The sequence below is a fragment of the Triturus cristatus genome, chromosome 1_1 (assembly GCF_964204655.1).
Source record: "Triturus cristatus chromosome 1_1, aTriCri1.1, whole genome shotgun sequence".
In the NCBI taxonomy this organism is placed as follows: domain Eukaryota; kingdom Metazoa; phylum Chordata; class Amphibia; order Caudata; family Salamandridae; genus Triturus; species Triturus cristatus.
In genome coordinates, this window is record NC_140579.1 from 494,872,749 (window position 1) to 494,887,956 (window position 15,208).

The following is a 15,208-nucleotide window of genomic DNA, read 5'->3' on the forward strand; positions in this document are numbered from 1 at the left end:
GCCCTGCTACTCATGCATGTGTTGTAACCACTGTAGGAGAGTAGGATCTGCTTCACATGGGTACCCCCACTTTTTGCTGGTGTTTTTCGGCCTTAGTCTGGCTGTGGCGCTGATACTCAGGACCACAGCCTAGCTGCTTCCTCTCTAAAATGGTTTCCATGTACATTAGGTACATATCTAATTGGATTCTGGAGTGCCTTATAAACCCCTAGTATATGGTATACTATGTACCTAGGGCATAGGTACCTCAGAGGCCTACCAGGGGCTGCAGCATGTATTATGCCACCCTTGGGAAGCACTCCAAAATGGCACCACAGGTCTGCTACAGCCTGGGTAAGGGTGTGCTTGCACCCCTTACTGTGGTATAGGCTACCTATATCACTACCCTATACAGACACATATAAACCTATAAGCCACTCCTATGGCAGGCCTTGACAATCCTGAAGGCAGAGTTCTTGGTTTTATGTGAGAGAGTGCCCAAGCATGAGCTGAGCCCCTCTGCAGCTTTCGGAAATACTTCCTTATGGCTGTTCTGTGATACAGCCATACCATATACTCTTAAGTACATTATAACCTCGCGGTAACTGCTAACTTTATGATGGCTGCTTCAAAACATGTCGTGTTTGGTGTCAAACGCTTTGGAATACTACTCCCCACCAGTTCTGGCGGCGGGGGTAGCATTCCACCCTTCTAGAGGGAGAGACATGTTCACACTGGCTAAACCCGGTAGGACTTTCCTGAGCCCTGGCATCACAAAATGGATACCTCTGCCACAGACACGGCCTGGCCTCCTGCTCCTGACCGAAACTCCAGCAGGGGAGGCCTGGACAATAGGTTTCCTGTCGAGGGGAGGTGTCCCCACCTCCCCAGACAGGCTGATGTGTATTGAGGCTGGGCGGGAGCACTCTCTGGTGCTTTGAAGTCCTGCACTGGGGGCACACTTGGTGTCCCTGTGCATACTCCAGTTCAAACCGGTTGCAGGGGCTACCTGCCCCTGCTCTAGCGTGAAACTGGACAAAGGAAATGGGTTGTAACCACCCCTCTTTCCTGGCCCACCCATAGGTGGGGCCTTAGAGTTAGTCCATCTCCTAAACTTACAATAAGTATAGGAATCCAGTCCTTAGGACTTTAGATTACCCTGGACGAAACTCGCAACATACATTCTGGACCTTCGACGTTCTATCCTGACTAGAAGACTGAAGAAATCTCCCTTGGGGTCAAGGAGTGACTCTCCTGCTTGGCAGGCACCAAAGAAGCAACTGACCGGTCTGCAATTCTGAAGCTCCCGCCAGATGCTGAAGTCTCTGCATCCCCAGAGGTGGATATACAGACTTCCCCGAGGCTACCCTGAGTCCACAGCAAAGCTGAGGCCATTGGCTATCGTGGGTGATGTGGAATCGTGACCCCTGGACACTGTGAACTTTTGCAGCAACACTATCTTCCGGGTCCTCCTCGAAGTTGTGCTTTGGGCTCCGAGTAGCCACAGCCTTGTGCACCTCTTGCACTGAAGATTGTTGGCCTCCACTCCACGAGTGACCCATGGGCCAGCTTCAAGTGCAACTGCTTGAGGCTCCTTCGCGATCACTAGCCCGTTGGCTAGCAGGTCCCCACGAAGGCAACTCCTTTTCTGATTAGGCTTACCTGGTTGCTCCAGACGTGCCCCGACTTACCCTTGCTGGGTAAGTCCCATAGACCTTGCTGGTCTGCACCGCAGTCCTTTCTCTAAATTTCAATGACTTACCGTTGCCAAGGCTTGTTGGGTCCATTCTGGTCGCCAACACTGCAGCACTCGACAGACTTTGTGGGGCAGCTCGAATCCGGCTCGGGTACTCCGTCGACGTCTCCTGAACCTCGTGGCTGAAGCGTTAAGACACCCATCAACTCACCTGAAGCACCCGACATCGGTGGGCATTGGTCCATCTTGTCCTCGGTCACTAGCTAGTGACCCAGACTCTGTCCCCTCTGCTTTCAGGTTCCTTACATCCTAGATCCAGGCTTGGATCTCTTCGGACACTCCTCCTCTTCACGGCAGCAGCAGTTCTTTGCAGGCTTCCACTGAAATCGACGACGCGACTCGACACCAAAAGACACCTATGCACCCGGCTTCCCTGGGTAAGGTAACTCCAGTACTCCGGTGCTCACGTGGGTGCTAGCCCTAGAACTTCTTAAGTCCAAAAGGGTTTGGTCCAGACTCGATTAGAAGTGTCCCTAATCTTTAAATTTCCAACTGCGACATCGCCCATAGAAGATAACAGGAACCCGCGGTTGTGTTTACACACTGCTTACAGTCCCCGTGGGTCCCCTGTGTCACTACCTTGGGTGGTTCCTTGGGGTCCCAGTGATTCTAGAGGCAATATGCCTAGTGCCTGTCCCAGTCGTGGTTCTTATACCACTTTTTTGGTATATGGTTTGGTACGCCCCTAGGGCCCAAACATGTATTTGTGCTTTTACTGATGATTGCTATCTTGTAACTTAAGTACTTCAAACTCCAGTCTCATAAAGAGACTAGAGGGGTGTGTGTTAACCTAAATACATATATTTTGAATATATACCTGGTGTGGTTGTCCTTTCATTTGATAATTCAAGGGATTATAGACTGGTAAAACAAGCTGCTTTACATTCCTTCAAGACTTAGCCTGAAGGCTGCTCTCCATAGCTACCACTAGAATAGCTTTTAATAAAGGTTGTCTTTAACCTATCACCATAAGGGGTTGTTTGGACTGATACAAGGTGCCTACTAGAACTAGTGGACAGCATATATCAGGCCACCTTCTCACAACCACCAACCATATCACTGCATAGTAGAGATGAACACGCATGCATCAACTACGCAAACTGTTACAATGGATTACACATTGTAATGGCACCCTGGGGTCATGAGGGTTGTGTAATTCTTATGGCTAATGCGTACACACAGATATTGTTGCCGCAGGCTGGATTTGCCAATCTATGTGATATCAAATGATGCATAGCTAATGCATGCGTATGAAATGTGTGTTGAGTAATGTCACAAATTGTGTCAGCTGAGTTGGTACACATGATCCTGATTCCAGCATGGAATGTCCACACGGACATAGCCTATCAACACCATTGCAGTGCACAAACATCAAATTTCAATTGACGTACACATCTATAGAATGTTTTTGTGTAACACGCCATTGACAAATTTGGATCTGAGCTACACCCTGCCACTTCTGGTTCTGTGCTATGCAGCATACCTTAGGGATCACTGTGCCAAGATGTCTGACCTTGTACGGACATAAATGCACTGCCTCATTGTGCACAATGCTACACCCACTGCACGCCCGTTGGACGATGTTTACAGCATGTAAGTGTGCCATCTTGACTAGGCTGCGCAAATGAACATGGGAGAAAATGCTAGTGGCCTATTGTCAACACAACTGCAGTGTAAATGCATAGTTGGCAGCATTATTTGCTCAGAAATAGGCACATACATTGACATGTGTATCACTGACTGTTGATGGACAAAGTCACAACTCTGAATAAGATGCATTGTACCCCTTCAAACTACCATATTTGACAAAGATCGGAAATGCTGAATACCTCTGCACATCGTAGGCAATTGACATGCGATACACACCCATACTGCTAATCAACAACGTGTTGCATTTGGCACAGACACTCATGACCCCACAACATGCCAATATTTGTTGTCACTACTCACCAGTGGCGTGTGGGTCCCGGAATCGGTCAAGGTCCCCCGCGGTGATAGGTTGGCGTCCATCTGTGAGAGGACAAATGTAAATAGGTGTTGTTAGCAAACCCCAGCAAACGTGGCATATTCACAATGTGAATTATTACAGTGACAGATAATGCTACATTCCTGTAGTGTTGACTTCATGATGGCCACATGACTGGGCCTACTTTGAATGGCATCCACACACGACCTGTGGAAGCAGAGGCTGCAGAGCCAAAACATCACTGCTGGCAGACCTGCACATATGAGTTGTGTCACGCAATATTAAGGCACCTCATCCACATGGAGTGCGAAAAAAACTGTTGCACTCATCATCCTTGACCTATCGCTGTGGCGTTCAGCACTGTCTCTCAAAGCCCACCAATATGCAGACTCCACAACAAAGGGATCCAAGACAAGGCCCTCAACTGGATCTGCTCCTTCCTCAACTGTGAGAAGTTGGCCTGGTATATGATGTTCACTAGTTAAAGTGGCCACCTTGTACCATGCCAAGCAACCCTTATGGTGTGGTTGTAAGTCAACCTTTTCGGACTAGCTGCCCTAGTGGTAGTGTAGGCTAAGCAATCTTTGAGGCTAAACTCGTTAAAGCGTGTTAAGCAGGCTGTTTTACCAATTGCAACCCCCCTTTATACCAATGAAAGGACACCACACAGATATATATTCAAAATATATATGTATTTATTTCTCAAAGTATCCCCTAGACTCTTTATGAGCACAGGAGCACAAATCGTTAAACAAGACAACGTTATAATATACAGAAGTTGCACTTTATATGGATGGGCCCTGGTGGCCACTCAAACCATATACTAAAATAGTGGTATAAGTACCACGAACAGGAAAGGAAAAAGGCCTAGGGCCTCTAGAATCGCTGGTCCTACAAGGAGCTAACTTCAGTTAGTGACCAGGAGGTCCACGGGTCGCGTGTGCAGTGAGGAAAGTTACACGCGGGCTCCCATAGGTTTTCAATGGGTGCGTAAAAGTTAAAAAGTTACTGCAGAAAGGGTCTTCTGGATGGACTACGATCTTAAGATTCAAAACACAGACACTAGAGATGTTTCTCTACACTTGGGCACCGGAGTGCCAGCTTTACCTCACCCACAGGAAGCGGGTGCATAGGTCTCAAAGTGCGTCGGGTTTCTTCTATCGATTCAATGGAGCCTGATGACAAAGATGCTGCAGGCGGTCGGTCCAGAAGAGATGCGGTGGATCCAAAGGTGGATCGGAGTTGTAGAAGACCTGAAAGCAGAGGGGACAGTGTTCACAGTCACTAGCCAGTGACCGGCGTGGCACCAGGTAGGTACCAGGCGATGTCGGGTGCAAACAGGTGAGGAAGGGTAGCTTGTCTCCGCAGCCACGTGGTCCCTGAAGGTCGACCACGTCCAGGAGTTGGTTCCCAAACTGTCCCACGCAGACTCTCGCTGTCGGCGGTGTCGGCGACTCAAAAGAGGCAAACAAGCCTTGACAAAGGCAGGAGTCGTGGAAAGAGAGGAAAGCTGATTGTTCTGACCAGCAAGGTCAGAGGGGCTGCTCTTTTGGAGAGCATCTAGGGCCAGTCTGGAGCAACCAGACCAGTGTCATTGATTTCAAAATAGGTCGCCAAAATGGCCACTAGCCAACGGGCCAGGGACCGGGCAGGCGCGTCGAGATGCAAAGTGCAGAGGGGCCCCACGCAGATCGTGGAGATGCTGGAGGGCTCACCTTTGGTGCAGATGCTGCACGCTGGTTGGGCTTCTGAGGACCCAAAGCACAACTTGGAGGGAGCCTCTGTCGTTGCGCTTGCAGCTTGTCGTCGGTCTTCCAAGATGGCTGGCTCCACGTGTCTCCACGGGTTCCTTCTTTGCAGGGACTGTGGATCGGGCGGTGAGAGGTCTGGAGGTCCAGGTCTTGTCGGGCTCTGGGCTCGGGCTCCGGCAGGAGGCGGCGGCAAAGCAGACGTTGAATAGCTGGTTGGTGCTTGCGTTAGCAAGATGGTCCCTCCCTGACCATAGGGGAGATTTCCTTCTGTCCTCTGTGCAGCAGAGCGTCGAAGTTCCCGTCTTCTTCTTGTGGTTAAGTTGATTCCAGGATGTCTGAAGTCTTAGGACACAGCTCCTACCTTTAAGCGGATTCTAGGGGCCGGACTACCTGCTAGGTCCCTCCCTAAGGGTGGGACCAGGAAGGGGGGTGGTTACACCCCCAATCCTTTGTCCAGCTCGCCCCAGGTCCGGGGCTGGTGTGCCCCAGGACCGGATTGAACTGGCATATGCACCGAGGCTCCTTGTGAGCCTCAGGCATGTCTGGTTTCTTTCAAGCCCTACCTGACCAATACACAAAATGCTGTCTGGGGTGGTGCTCGCACCTCCCTTGGCAGGAAACCCTTTGTCCACGTCTCCCAAGCTGGAAGGACTCCCAGCAGCAGGAGGGCAGACTTGTGTCTGTGGTGGCAGCATCCATTTTGTGGAGCTGAGGCTATGTCTGATTTTACCCGGGTTTCAGGTACTGTACATATTGTGTCCCTCTAGAAGGGTGGAATGCTAACCCCGTCGCCAGAATTGGCGAGGGGTTAGTATTCCAATTCGTATGACACCTTACTCGACATGTTTTGATAAAGCCAAACCAAAGATAGCATTTAACCGCGAGGTTCATAATGCACTTAAGAGTATATGGTATGACGATATCTGGAAACGGTAGAAGGAAGTTGTTCCGACCACTGCAGACAGGCTCAGCTCATGCCAGAGCACCATCTCACATGGAACCAAGCACTCTGCCGTCAGGATTGTCAAGGCCTGCCATAGGAGTGACGTATAGGTTACCAGGTGTCCCATTTAAGGTTAGGTATAGGTATACTACACCTAAGTAAGAGGTGGTTACACCAACTTACCCCAGCTGAGTGATCAGCCAGTTGTGTCAAATTTGTTAGGCCAAGCCAGGGGTGGAATAATACATGCTTCAGCCACTGGCAGGCCTTAGATACACCAATGCCCTGGGTACCTAGTGTACACCGGTACAGGGGCTCACAGGGTGATCCAATTCCAATTGGTTATGCACCTAGGGTGCATAGTGTCAATTTAGTTAGAGAGAACAGCAGGCTGGGGGTCTGATTAGCAGGCCCACAGCCTCAATATGTCAAAAACCAGTGAAGCAAAAAGCAAAAATTTGGGGTGACCATAGGATAGCAGACCCTACTCTCCTACACAACCCCCCCCAAACGCAGGGACATTAAACTAGCCTTGACCAGTCTCGTCTTCATGTCCTAAGTGGAAGTACCTGGAGAGACCATCTGCATTCCCATGGTCTGTACCTGGCCGGTGCTCCACTGTAAAGTCCATCCCCTGTAGGGAAATGGACCACCTAACCAGTTTAGGGTTTTCACCCTTCATCTGATTTAGCCACAAGAGGGGCTTATGGTCGGTCTGAATCTTGAAGTGAGTGCCAAACAAGTATGGCCTCAGCTTCTTCAGGGCCCACACCACAGCAAAGGCCTCCCTCTCAATAGCTGACCAATTCTTCTCTCTGGGGGTCAACCTTCTGCTAATAAAAGCAATGGGTTGGTCTTGACCATCTACATTAAGTTGTGACAGCACAGCTCCCACACCCAACTCAGAAGCATCTGTTTGGACAATAAACTCTTTGGAGTAGTCAGGACTTTTCAGGATAGGTGCAGAGCACATGGCCTTCTTCAGGTCGTCAAATGCCTTTTGACAGCTTACTGTCCACTGAACCTTTTTGGGCATCTTCTTGGATGTCAAATCATTAAGAGGAGTCACAATGGACCCATAGTTCTTAACAAACTTCCTGTAGTACCCAGTCAAGCCCAAGAAAGCTCGAACTTGAGTCTGGGTGGTTGGAGGAGACCAGTCCTTGATGGATTGTATCTTACTCTCTAGTGGTTGAACTTGGCCTCCACCTACAAGGTGGCCCAAATACACAACCTTACTCTGCCCTATCTGGCACTTAGTAGCCTTGATAGTGAGGCCTGCCTTTTGCAGAGCCTCAAGTACCTTCTTCAGGTGTAGCAGGTGATCCTCCCAGGTGGAGCTAAAGACAGCAATGTCATCAAGATATGCTGCACAAAAGTCATCCAACCCAGTAAGGATTTGATTCACCAACCTTTGGAAGGTGGCAGGTGCATTCTTCAGACCAAAGGGCATCACCAAAAATTGATAGTGCCCACCTGGGGTTGAGAATGCTGTTTTGGCCTTGGACTCCTCAGCTAACCTGATTTGCCAATAGCCAGCTGTCAAATCAAATGTGCTCAAAAACTTAGCATGAGCTCATCTGCCCTTGGAATAGGATGTGCATCTGTCCTAGTGACAGCATTGAGTCCTCTGTAATCCACACAGAACCTCATCTCTCTCTTGCCATCTTTGGTGTGAGGTTTGGGGACCAGAACCACTGGGCTAGCCCAGGGGCTCTCTGAGGGTTCAATGACACCCAGTTTCAGCATTTTGTGTACCTCAGCCTTTATACAGTCCCTGACGTGGTCAGGTTGTCTGTAAAGTTTGTTCTTTACAGGCAGACTGTCACCAGTGTCCACCACATGGGTATGCCAGTCAGTTTGACTAGGTATCAGTGAGAACATATGTTGAAATGATTGTAGAACCTGTCTACATTCAATCTGCTGATGGTCAGTGAGGTTGCCTCCAAGGGTCACTCCTTCAACTGAGCCATCTTCAGGGTTCTGAGACAACAAGTCTGGGAGAGGGTCACTCTCTTCCTCCTGTCCCTCATCTGTAGCCATGAGCAAGCCCATGTCTGCCCTGTCAACATATGCTTTTAACCTGTTAACATGGAGTACCCTGTGGGGACTCCTGGGAGTTCCTAGGTCCACCAAGTAGGTAACCTCTCCCTTCTTTTGCAGGATTTTATGGGGTCCAGACCATTTGTCTTGGAGTGCTGCTGGGGCCACTGGCTCCAACACCCATACCTTCTGTCCTGGCTGAAACTCAACCAAGACAGCCTTTTGGTCATGCCAAGCTTTCTGTAAGGCCTGGCTTGCCTCAAGGTTTTTGGATGCCTTCTCCATATACTCAGCCATCCTGGAGCGGAGACCAAGTACATAGTCCACTATGTCTTGTTTAGGCTTTTTGAGAGGTAACTCCCATCCTTCCTTCACTAAACACAGTGGGCCTCTTACAGGGTGCCCAAACAACAATTCAAAGGGGCTGTAGCCAACTCCTTTTTGTGGGACCTCTCTGTAAGCAAACAGAAGGCAGGGTAGAAGGATGTCCCATCTTCGCCTGAGCTTTTCAGGTAATCCTTTGATCATACCCTTTAGGGTCTTGTTGAATCTCTCAACAAGCCCATTGCATTGTGGGTGATAAGGAGTGGTGAACTTCTAGTTGACACCACATTCCTTCCACATAGCGGTCAAGTATCCTGACATGAAGTTGGTACCTCTGTCAGAAACCACCTCCTTAGGAAACCCCACTCTGGAGAATACTCCTAGCAGGGCCCTGGCCACAACAGGAGCTGTAGTGGTCCTAAGGGGAATTGCCTCTGGATACCTGGTGGCATGATCCACTACCACCAGTATAAATCTGTGCCCAGATGCAGTGGGAGGATCCATGGGACCCACTATATCTATTCCCACTCTTTCAAAGGGGACCCCCACCACAGGTAGTGGTATTAGGGGGGCCTTTGTTGTGCCACCTGATTTGCCACTGGCTTGGCAGGTTACACAAGAGCGACAAAACTCCTTGGTATCTTCATTCATGTGAGGCCAGTGAAAGTGAGGGACAAGCCTGTCCCAAGTCTTGTTCTGGCCTAAGTGTCCTGCTAGAAGAATATCATGGGACAAGGTAAGAAGGAAGCCCCTAAATTGCAGAGGTATAACCAACCTCCTGGTTGCACCAGGTTTTTGGTCTCTAGCCTCTGAATAAAGGAGCCCATCATCCCAATACACTTTATGGGTACCTTGAGCATTCCTAGCAGCCTCAGCAGCAGCCAGCTGTCTGGGGGGTTCAAGAGATGGACAGGATAACTGAGCCGGCCCCAAGTCAGCCCTGGAAGGTCCCCCTGTCCCCAGAAACTCAACCTGATCAGGTTCAAGCTCTTCAGGGACAGTTCCTTCAGGGTCCTCTAGATCATCTTCCTGAGAATGCTGATCATCACTTGGAGGCAGGGGGGGAGGCACAGCCTTAACCCTCCTGTTCTTCTTCTTGGTAGGTACTTGGTCCATTGTTCCAGGATCCAAGACCTGTGGTTCAGTAAGGCACTTTTTGGCCTGTGACCTGGTCACAGCAAGGACATGTGGTGATATACCTAACATCTCTGCATGTGTCCTGTACTCCACTTCTGACAATAGAGAACTCTCTAGGTCATTGCCCAACAAACATTCTACTGGGAGGTCTGCACTAACCACAACCCTTTTGAGGCCAGTTACCCCTCCCCATGAGAAGTTAACAACTGCCACACTATGTGAAGTAGTGGCATTGCTGGCATTGGTCACCAGGTAGTTCTCACCTGGTATGTACTGTCCAGGGTCCACAAAGCCTGGTGTCACCATAGTGACACTGGCACATGTGTCCCTGTAGGCTTGAGCCACTTTTTCATTTATTAAAGGAGTCTGTCTGTACTTGCCCAGGTTACTGGGGCTCACAGTCAGGGACAAATCCATGTCCCCATCACAGATCAAGACTGTGTCAGGGTTCTGTCTAAGTCAGAATCTCCTTCAGTTCCCATAGTGATTCCCACTACACCCTTTGTCTGGGGACCAACACTGCTAACAGTAGTACTGGGAGCAGGTGCCTTAGGGGCAACAGTGTTGGGGGCTCCACCCTTCTTACAATCACTAGTCCAGTGAGTTGTATTCTTGCAAGATTTGCACCAGGGTTTCTTTGGACCTTCTTTCTTCTTCCCTTTAGGTTGGGACCCACCCTCGTTAGTACTAGTTTGGGGCCCTGTTGAAGACTTCTGGTCTTTAGATTTCTGATCTCCACCCTTTTGGTCTGTTTTCTTCTGATCGCCCCCTTGGCCCTGGTTCTGGTTCTTTTGCTTAACCGTGGTTCTGACCCATTTGTCTGCCTTCTTTCCCAATTCTTGGGGAGAGGTCAGATCTGAGTCAACCAAGTGTTGATGCAGTTGCTGGTTCTGACAGTTATTTAAAAACTGTTCTCTCATCATCAAATTGTACAATCCTGTATAATCAGATACCTTACTTCCCAGCAACCAACCCTCCAAAGCCTTAGTGGCACATTCAATGTATTCAGACCAGTCCTGAGTCTGTGTCTTCTGGGTGTCTCTGAACATTAACCTGTACTGTTCAGTGGTTAAGCCTAACCCATCAACTAGGACACTCTTCAGGGCTCTGTAGTTTCTGACATCCTCCTCTCTAACAGTGAGGAGTCTATCTCTGCCTCTACCTTCAAAGGAGAGCCATAGATTGCTGCCCACTGGTCTTCAGGAACCTGCTGCACTTTGCAGGCTCTCTCAAGAGCAGTCATCCATTTGTGGATGTCATCCCCACTTTTGTAGGGGGGCACAACCTTGGACAGATTCCTATTGTCAAAGACCCTATCCTTGACCTTAGGGACAATACTGCCACCAGTGGGTATAGACCCACTCTCTCTAGGTTGCCTAGCCTTACTCAGTTTCTCTTCCATCAGAGCTACTTCTAGCTCCTGTCTCCTGATTCTCAGCTGAGCTTCCTGCATTCTGGCCTCATGCTCCCTCCTCTGAGGGGTGGTCATCCTTCTTCTCGAGTGACCTTGAGAGCCTCTAGAGGCATGAGAAGCATTAGACTCACCTGAGTGATTCCTCTACCTCCCAAGCCCCTGGTTAAGTCCACTGGGGAGATCCAATGGGATGATCCCATTGTCAGTCCCCAATAGCCTTAGTTTAGCTGGGCCACGTATAACACTTGGCACTGGGCTAGTTCTCCCTTCAACCCCACTACCTTCTGTATCAGTACCCTTATCACTCTCATCCTCTGTAGTATGATTCTCATCTAAGGGGTGACTATTGGAAAGGGGTACCTCAGTAGAATCTTCAGAAGGGGGGCCTCCTGTTCCAGTCCCTAAGGGGCCTAACTGGGAGGCTTTCTTGAGAGCTTTCTGATCTTCATCAGCTTGTAAAAGCTCCCTGAGTTCAGCAGAGGTAGGGTTCTTGGGCTGTTTAAGGCCCCTGATATTTGCCAACTGCCTGAGCTCATTTTAGTTTAGGGTAGCAAAGATGGATGGTGCCCTCTGGGGGTCACTCTCAACAGAGATGGGTACATTGGACCCCTCTGCCCCAGCCATTGCTCTTAAGTGTGGGTGGATGTGTTGCAATCTACCTACACTTGGGTTTTCCTACTAAACCTATCTAGTAGTTGTAGTCAGGGTGTGCTACTCCCTTTGCTCTACAACAACTAAGTTCAGTAGAACTTAAGTATATCTATCTTGTTTTATATGTACCTACAGGTACCTATGTGATCTTTCAATTGGTAACCAAGAGATTACAATGGTAAAACACAGCAAGCTCAAATCCAACCGCTGCTCACCAATGTGAGAAGTTGGCCTGGTATATGATGTTCACTAGTTAAAGTGACCACCTTGTACCATGCCAAGCAACCCTTATGGTGTGGTTGTAAGTCAACCTTTTCGGACTAGCTGCCCTAGTGGTAGCGTAGGCTAAGCAGTCTTTGAGGCTAAACTCGTTAAAGCGTCTTAAGCAGGCTGTTTTACCAATTGCAACCCCCCTTTATACCAATGAAAGGACACCACACAGATATATATTCAAAATATATATGTATTAATTTCTCAAAGTATCCCCTAGACTCTTTATGAGCACAGGAGCACAAATCGTTAAACAAGACAACGTTATAATATACAGAAGTTGCACTTTATATGGATGGGCCCTGGTGGCCACTCAAACCATATACTAAAATAGTGGTATAAGTACCACGAACAGGAAAGGAAAAAGGCCTAGGGCCTCTAGAATCGCTGGGCCTACAAGGAGCTAACTTCAGTTAGTGACCAGGAGGTCCACGGGTCGCGTGTGCAGTGAGGAAAGTTACACGCGGGCTCCCATAGGTTTTCAATGGGTGCGTAAAAGTTAAAAAGTTACTGCAGAAAGGGTCTTCTGGATGGACTACGATCTTAAGATTCAAAACACAGACACTAGAGATGTTTCTCTACACTTGGGCACCGGAGTGCCAGCTTTACCTCACCCACAGGAAGCGGGTGCATAGGTCTCAAAGTGCGTCGGGTTTCTTCTATCGATTCAATGGAGCCTGATGACAAAGATGCTGCAGGCGGTCGGTCCAGAAGAGATGCGGTGGATCCAAGGGTGGATTGGAGTTGTAGAAGACCTGAAAGCAGAGGGGACAGTGTTCACAGTCACTAGCCAGTGACCGGCGTGGCACCAGGTAGGTACCAGGCGATGTCGGGTGCAAACAGGTGAGGAAGGGTAGCTTGTCTCCGCAGCCACGTGGTCCCTGAAGGTCGACCACGTCCAGGAGTTGGTTCCCAAACTGTCCCACGCAGACTCTCGCTGTCGGCGGTGTCGGGGACTCAAAAGAGGCAAACAAGCCTTGACAAAGGCAGGAGTCGTGGAAAGAGAGGAAAGCTGATTGTTCTGACCAGCAAGGTCAGAGGGGCTGCTCTTTTGGAGAGCAGCTAGGGCCAGTCTGGAGCAACCAGACCAGCATCGTTGATTTCAAAATAGGTCGCCAAAATGGCCACTAGCCAATGGGCCAGGGACCGGGCAGGCACGTCGAGATGCAAAGTGCAGAGGGGCCCCACGCAGATCGTGGAGATGCTGGAGGGCTCACCTTTGGTGCAGATGCTGCTCGGTGGTTGGGCTTCTCAGGACCCAAAGCACAACTTGGAGGGAGCCTCTGTCGTTGCGCTTGCAGCTTGTCGTCGGTCTTCCAAGATGGCTGGCTCCATGTGTCTCGGTGCCTCCACGGGTTCCTTCTTTACAGGGACTGTGGATCGGGCGGTGAGAGATCTGGAGGTCCAGGTCTTTTCGGGCTCTGGGCTCGGGCTCCGGCAGGAGGCGGCGGCAAAGCAGACATTGAATAGCTGGTTGGTGCTTGCGTTAGCAAGATGGTCACTCCCTGACCATAGGGGAGATTTCCTTCTGTCCTCTGTGCAGCAGAGCGTCGAAGTTCCCGTCTTCTTCTTGTGGTTAAGTTGATTCCAGGATGTCTGAAGTCTTAGGACACAGCTCCTACCTTTAAGCGGATTCTAGGGGCCGGACTACCTGCTAGGTCCCTCCCTAAGGGTGGGACCAGGAAGGGGGGTGGTTACACCCCCAATCCTTTGTCCAGCTCGCCCCAGGTCCGGGGCTGGTGTGCCCCAGGACCGGATTGAACTGGCATATGCACCGAGGCTCCTTGTGAGCCTCAGGCATGTCTGGTTTCTTTCAAGCCCTACCTGACCAATACACAAAATCCTGTCTGGGGTGGTGCTCGCACCTCCCTTGGCAGGAAACCCTTTGTCCACGTCTCCCAAGCTGGAAGGACTCCCAGCAGCAGGAGGGCAGACTTGTGTCTATGGTGGCAGCATCCATTTTGTGGAGCTGAGGCTATGTCTGATTTTACCCGGGTTTCAGGTACTGTACATGTCGTGTCCCTCTAGAAGGGTGGAATGTTAACCTCGTCGCCAGAATTGGCGAGGGGTTAGTATTCCAATTCGTATATGACACCTAACTCGACATGTTTTGATAAAGCCAAACCAAAGATAGCATTTAACCCCGAGGTTCATAATGCACTTAAGAGTATATGGTATGACGATATCTGGAAACGGTAGAAGGAATTTGTTCCGACCACTGCAGACAGGCTCAGCTCATGCCAGAGCACCATCTCACATGGAACCAAGCACTCTGCCTTCAGGATTGTCAAGGCCTGCCATAGGAGTGACTTATAGGTTACCAGGTGTCCCATTTAAGGTTAGGTATAGGTATACTACACCTAAGTAAGAGGTGGTTACACCAACTTACCCCAGCTGAGTGATCAGCCAGTTGTGTCAAATTTGTTAGGCCAAGCCAGGGGTGGCATAATACATGCTTCAGCCCCTGGCAGGCCTTAGATACACCAATGCCCTGGGTACCTAGTGTACACCGGTACAGGGGCTCACAGGGTGATCCAATTCCAATTGGTTATGCACCTAGGGTGCATAGTGTCAATTTAGTACGAGAGAACAGCAGGCGTGGGGTCTGATTAGCAGGCCCACAGCCTCAATATGTCAAAAACCAGTGAAGCAAAAAGCAAAAATTTGGGGTGACCATAGGATAGCAGACCCTACTCTCCTACACAACCCCCCCCCAAACGCAGGGACATTAAACTAGCCTTGACCAGTCTCGTCTTCATGTCCTAAGTGGAAGTACCTGGAGAGACCATCTGCATTCCCATGGTCTGTACCTGGCAGGTGCTCCACTGTAAAGTCCATCCCCTGTAGGGAAATGGACCACCTAAGCAGTTTGGGGTTTTCACCCTTCATCTGATTTAGCCACAAGAGGGGCTTATGGTCGGTCTGAATCTTGAAGTGAGTGCCAAACAAGTATGGCCTCAGCTTCTTCAGGGCC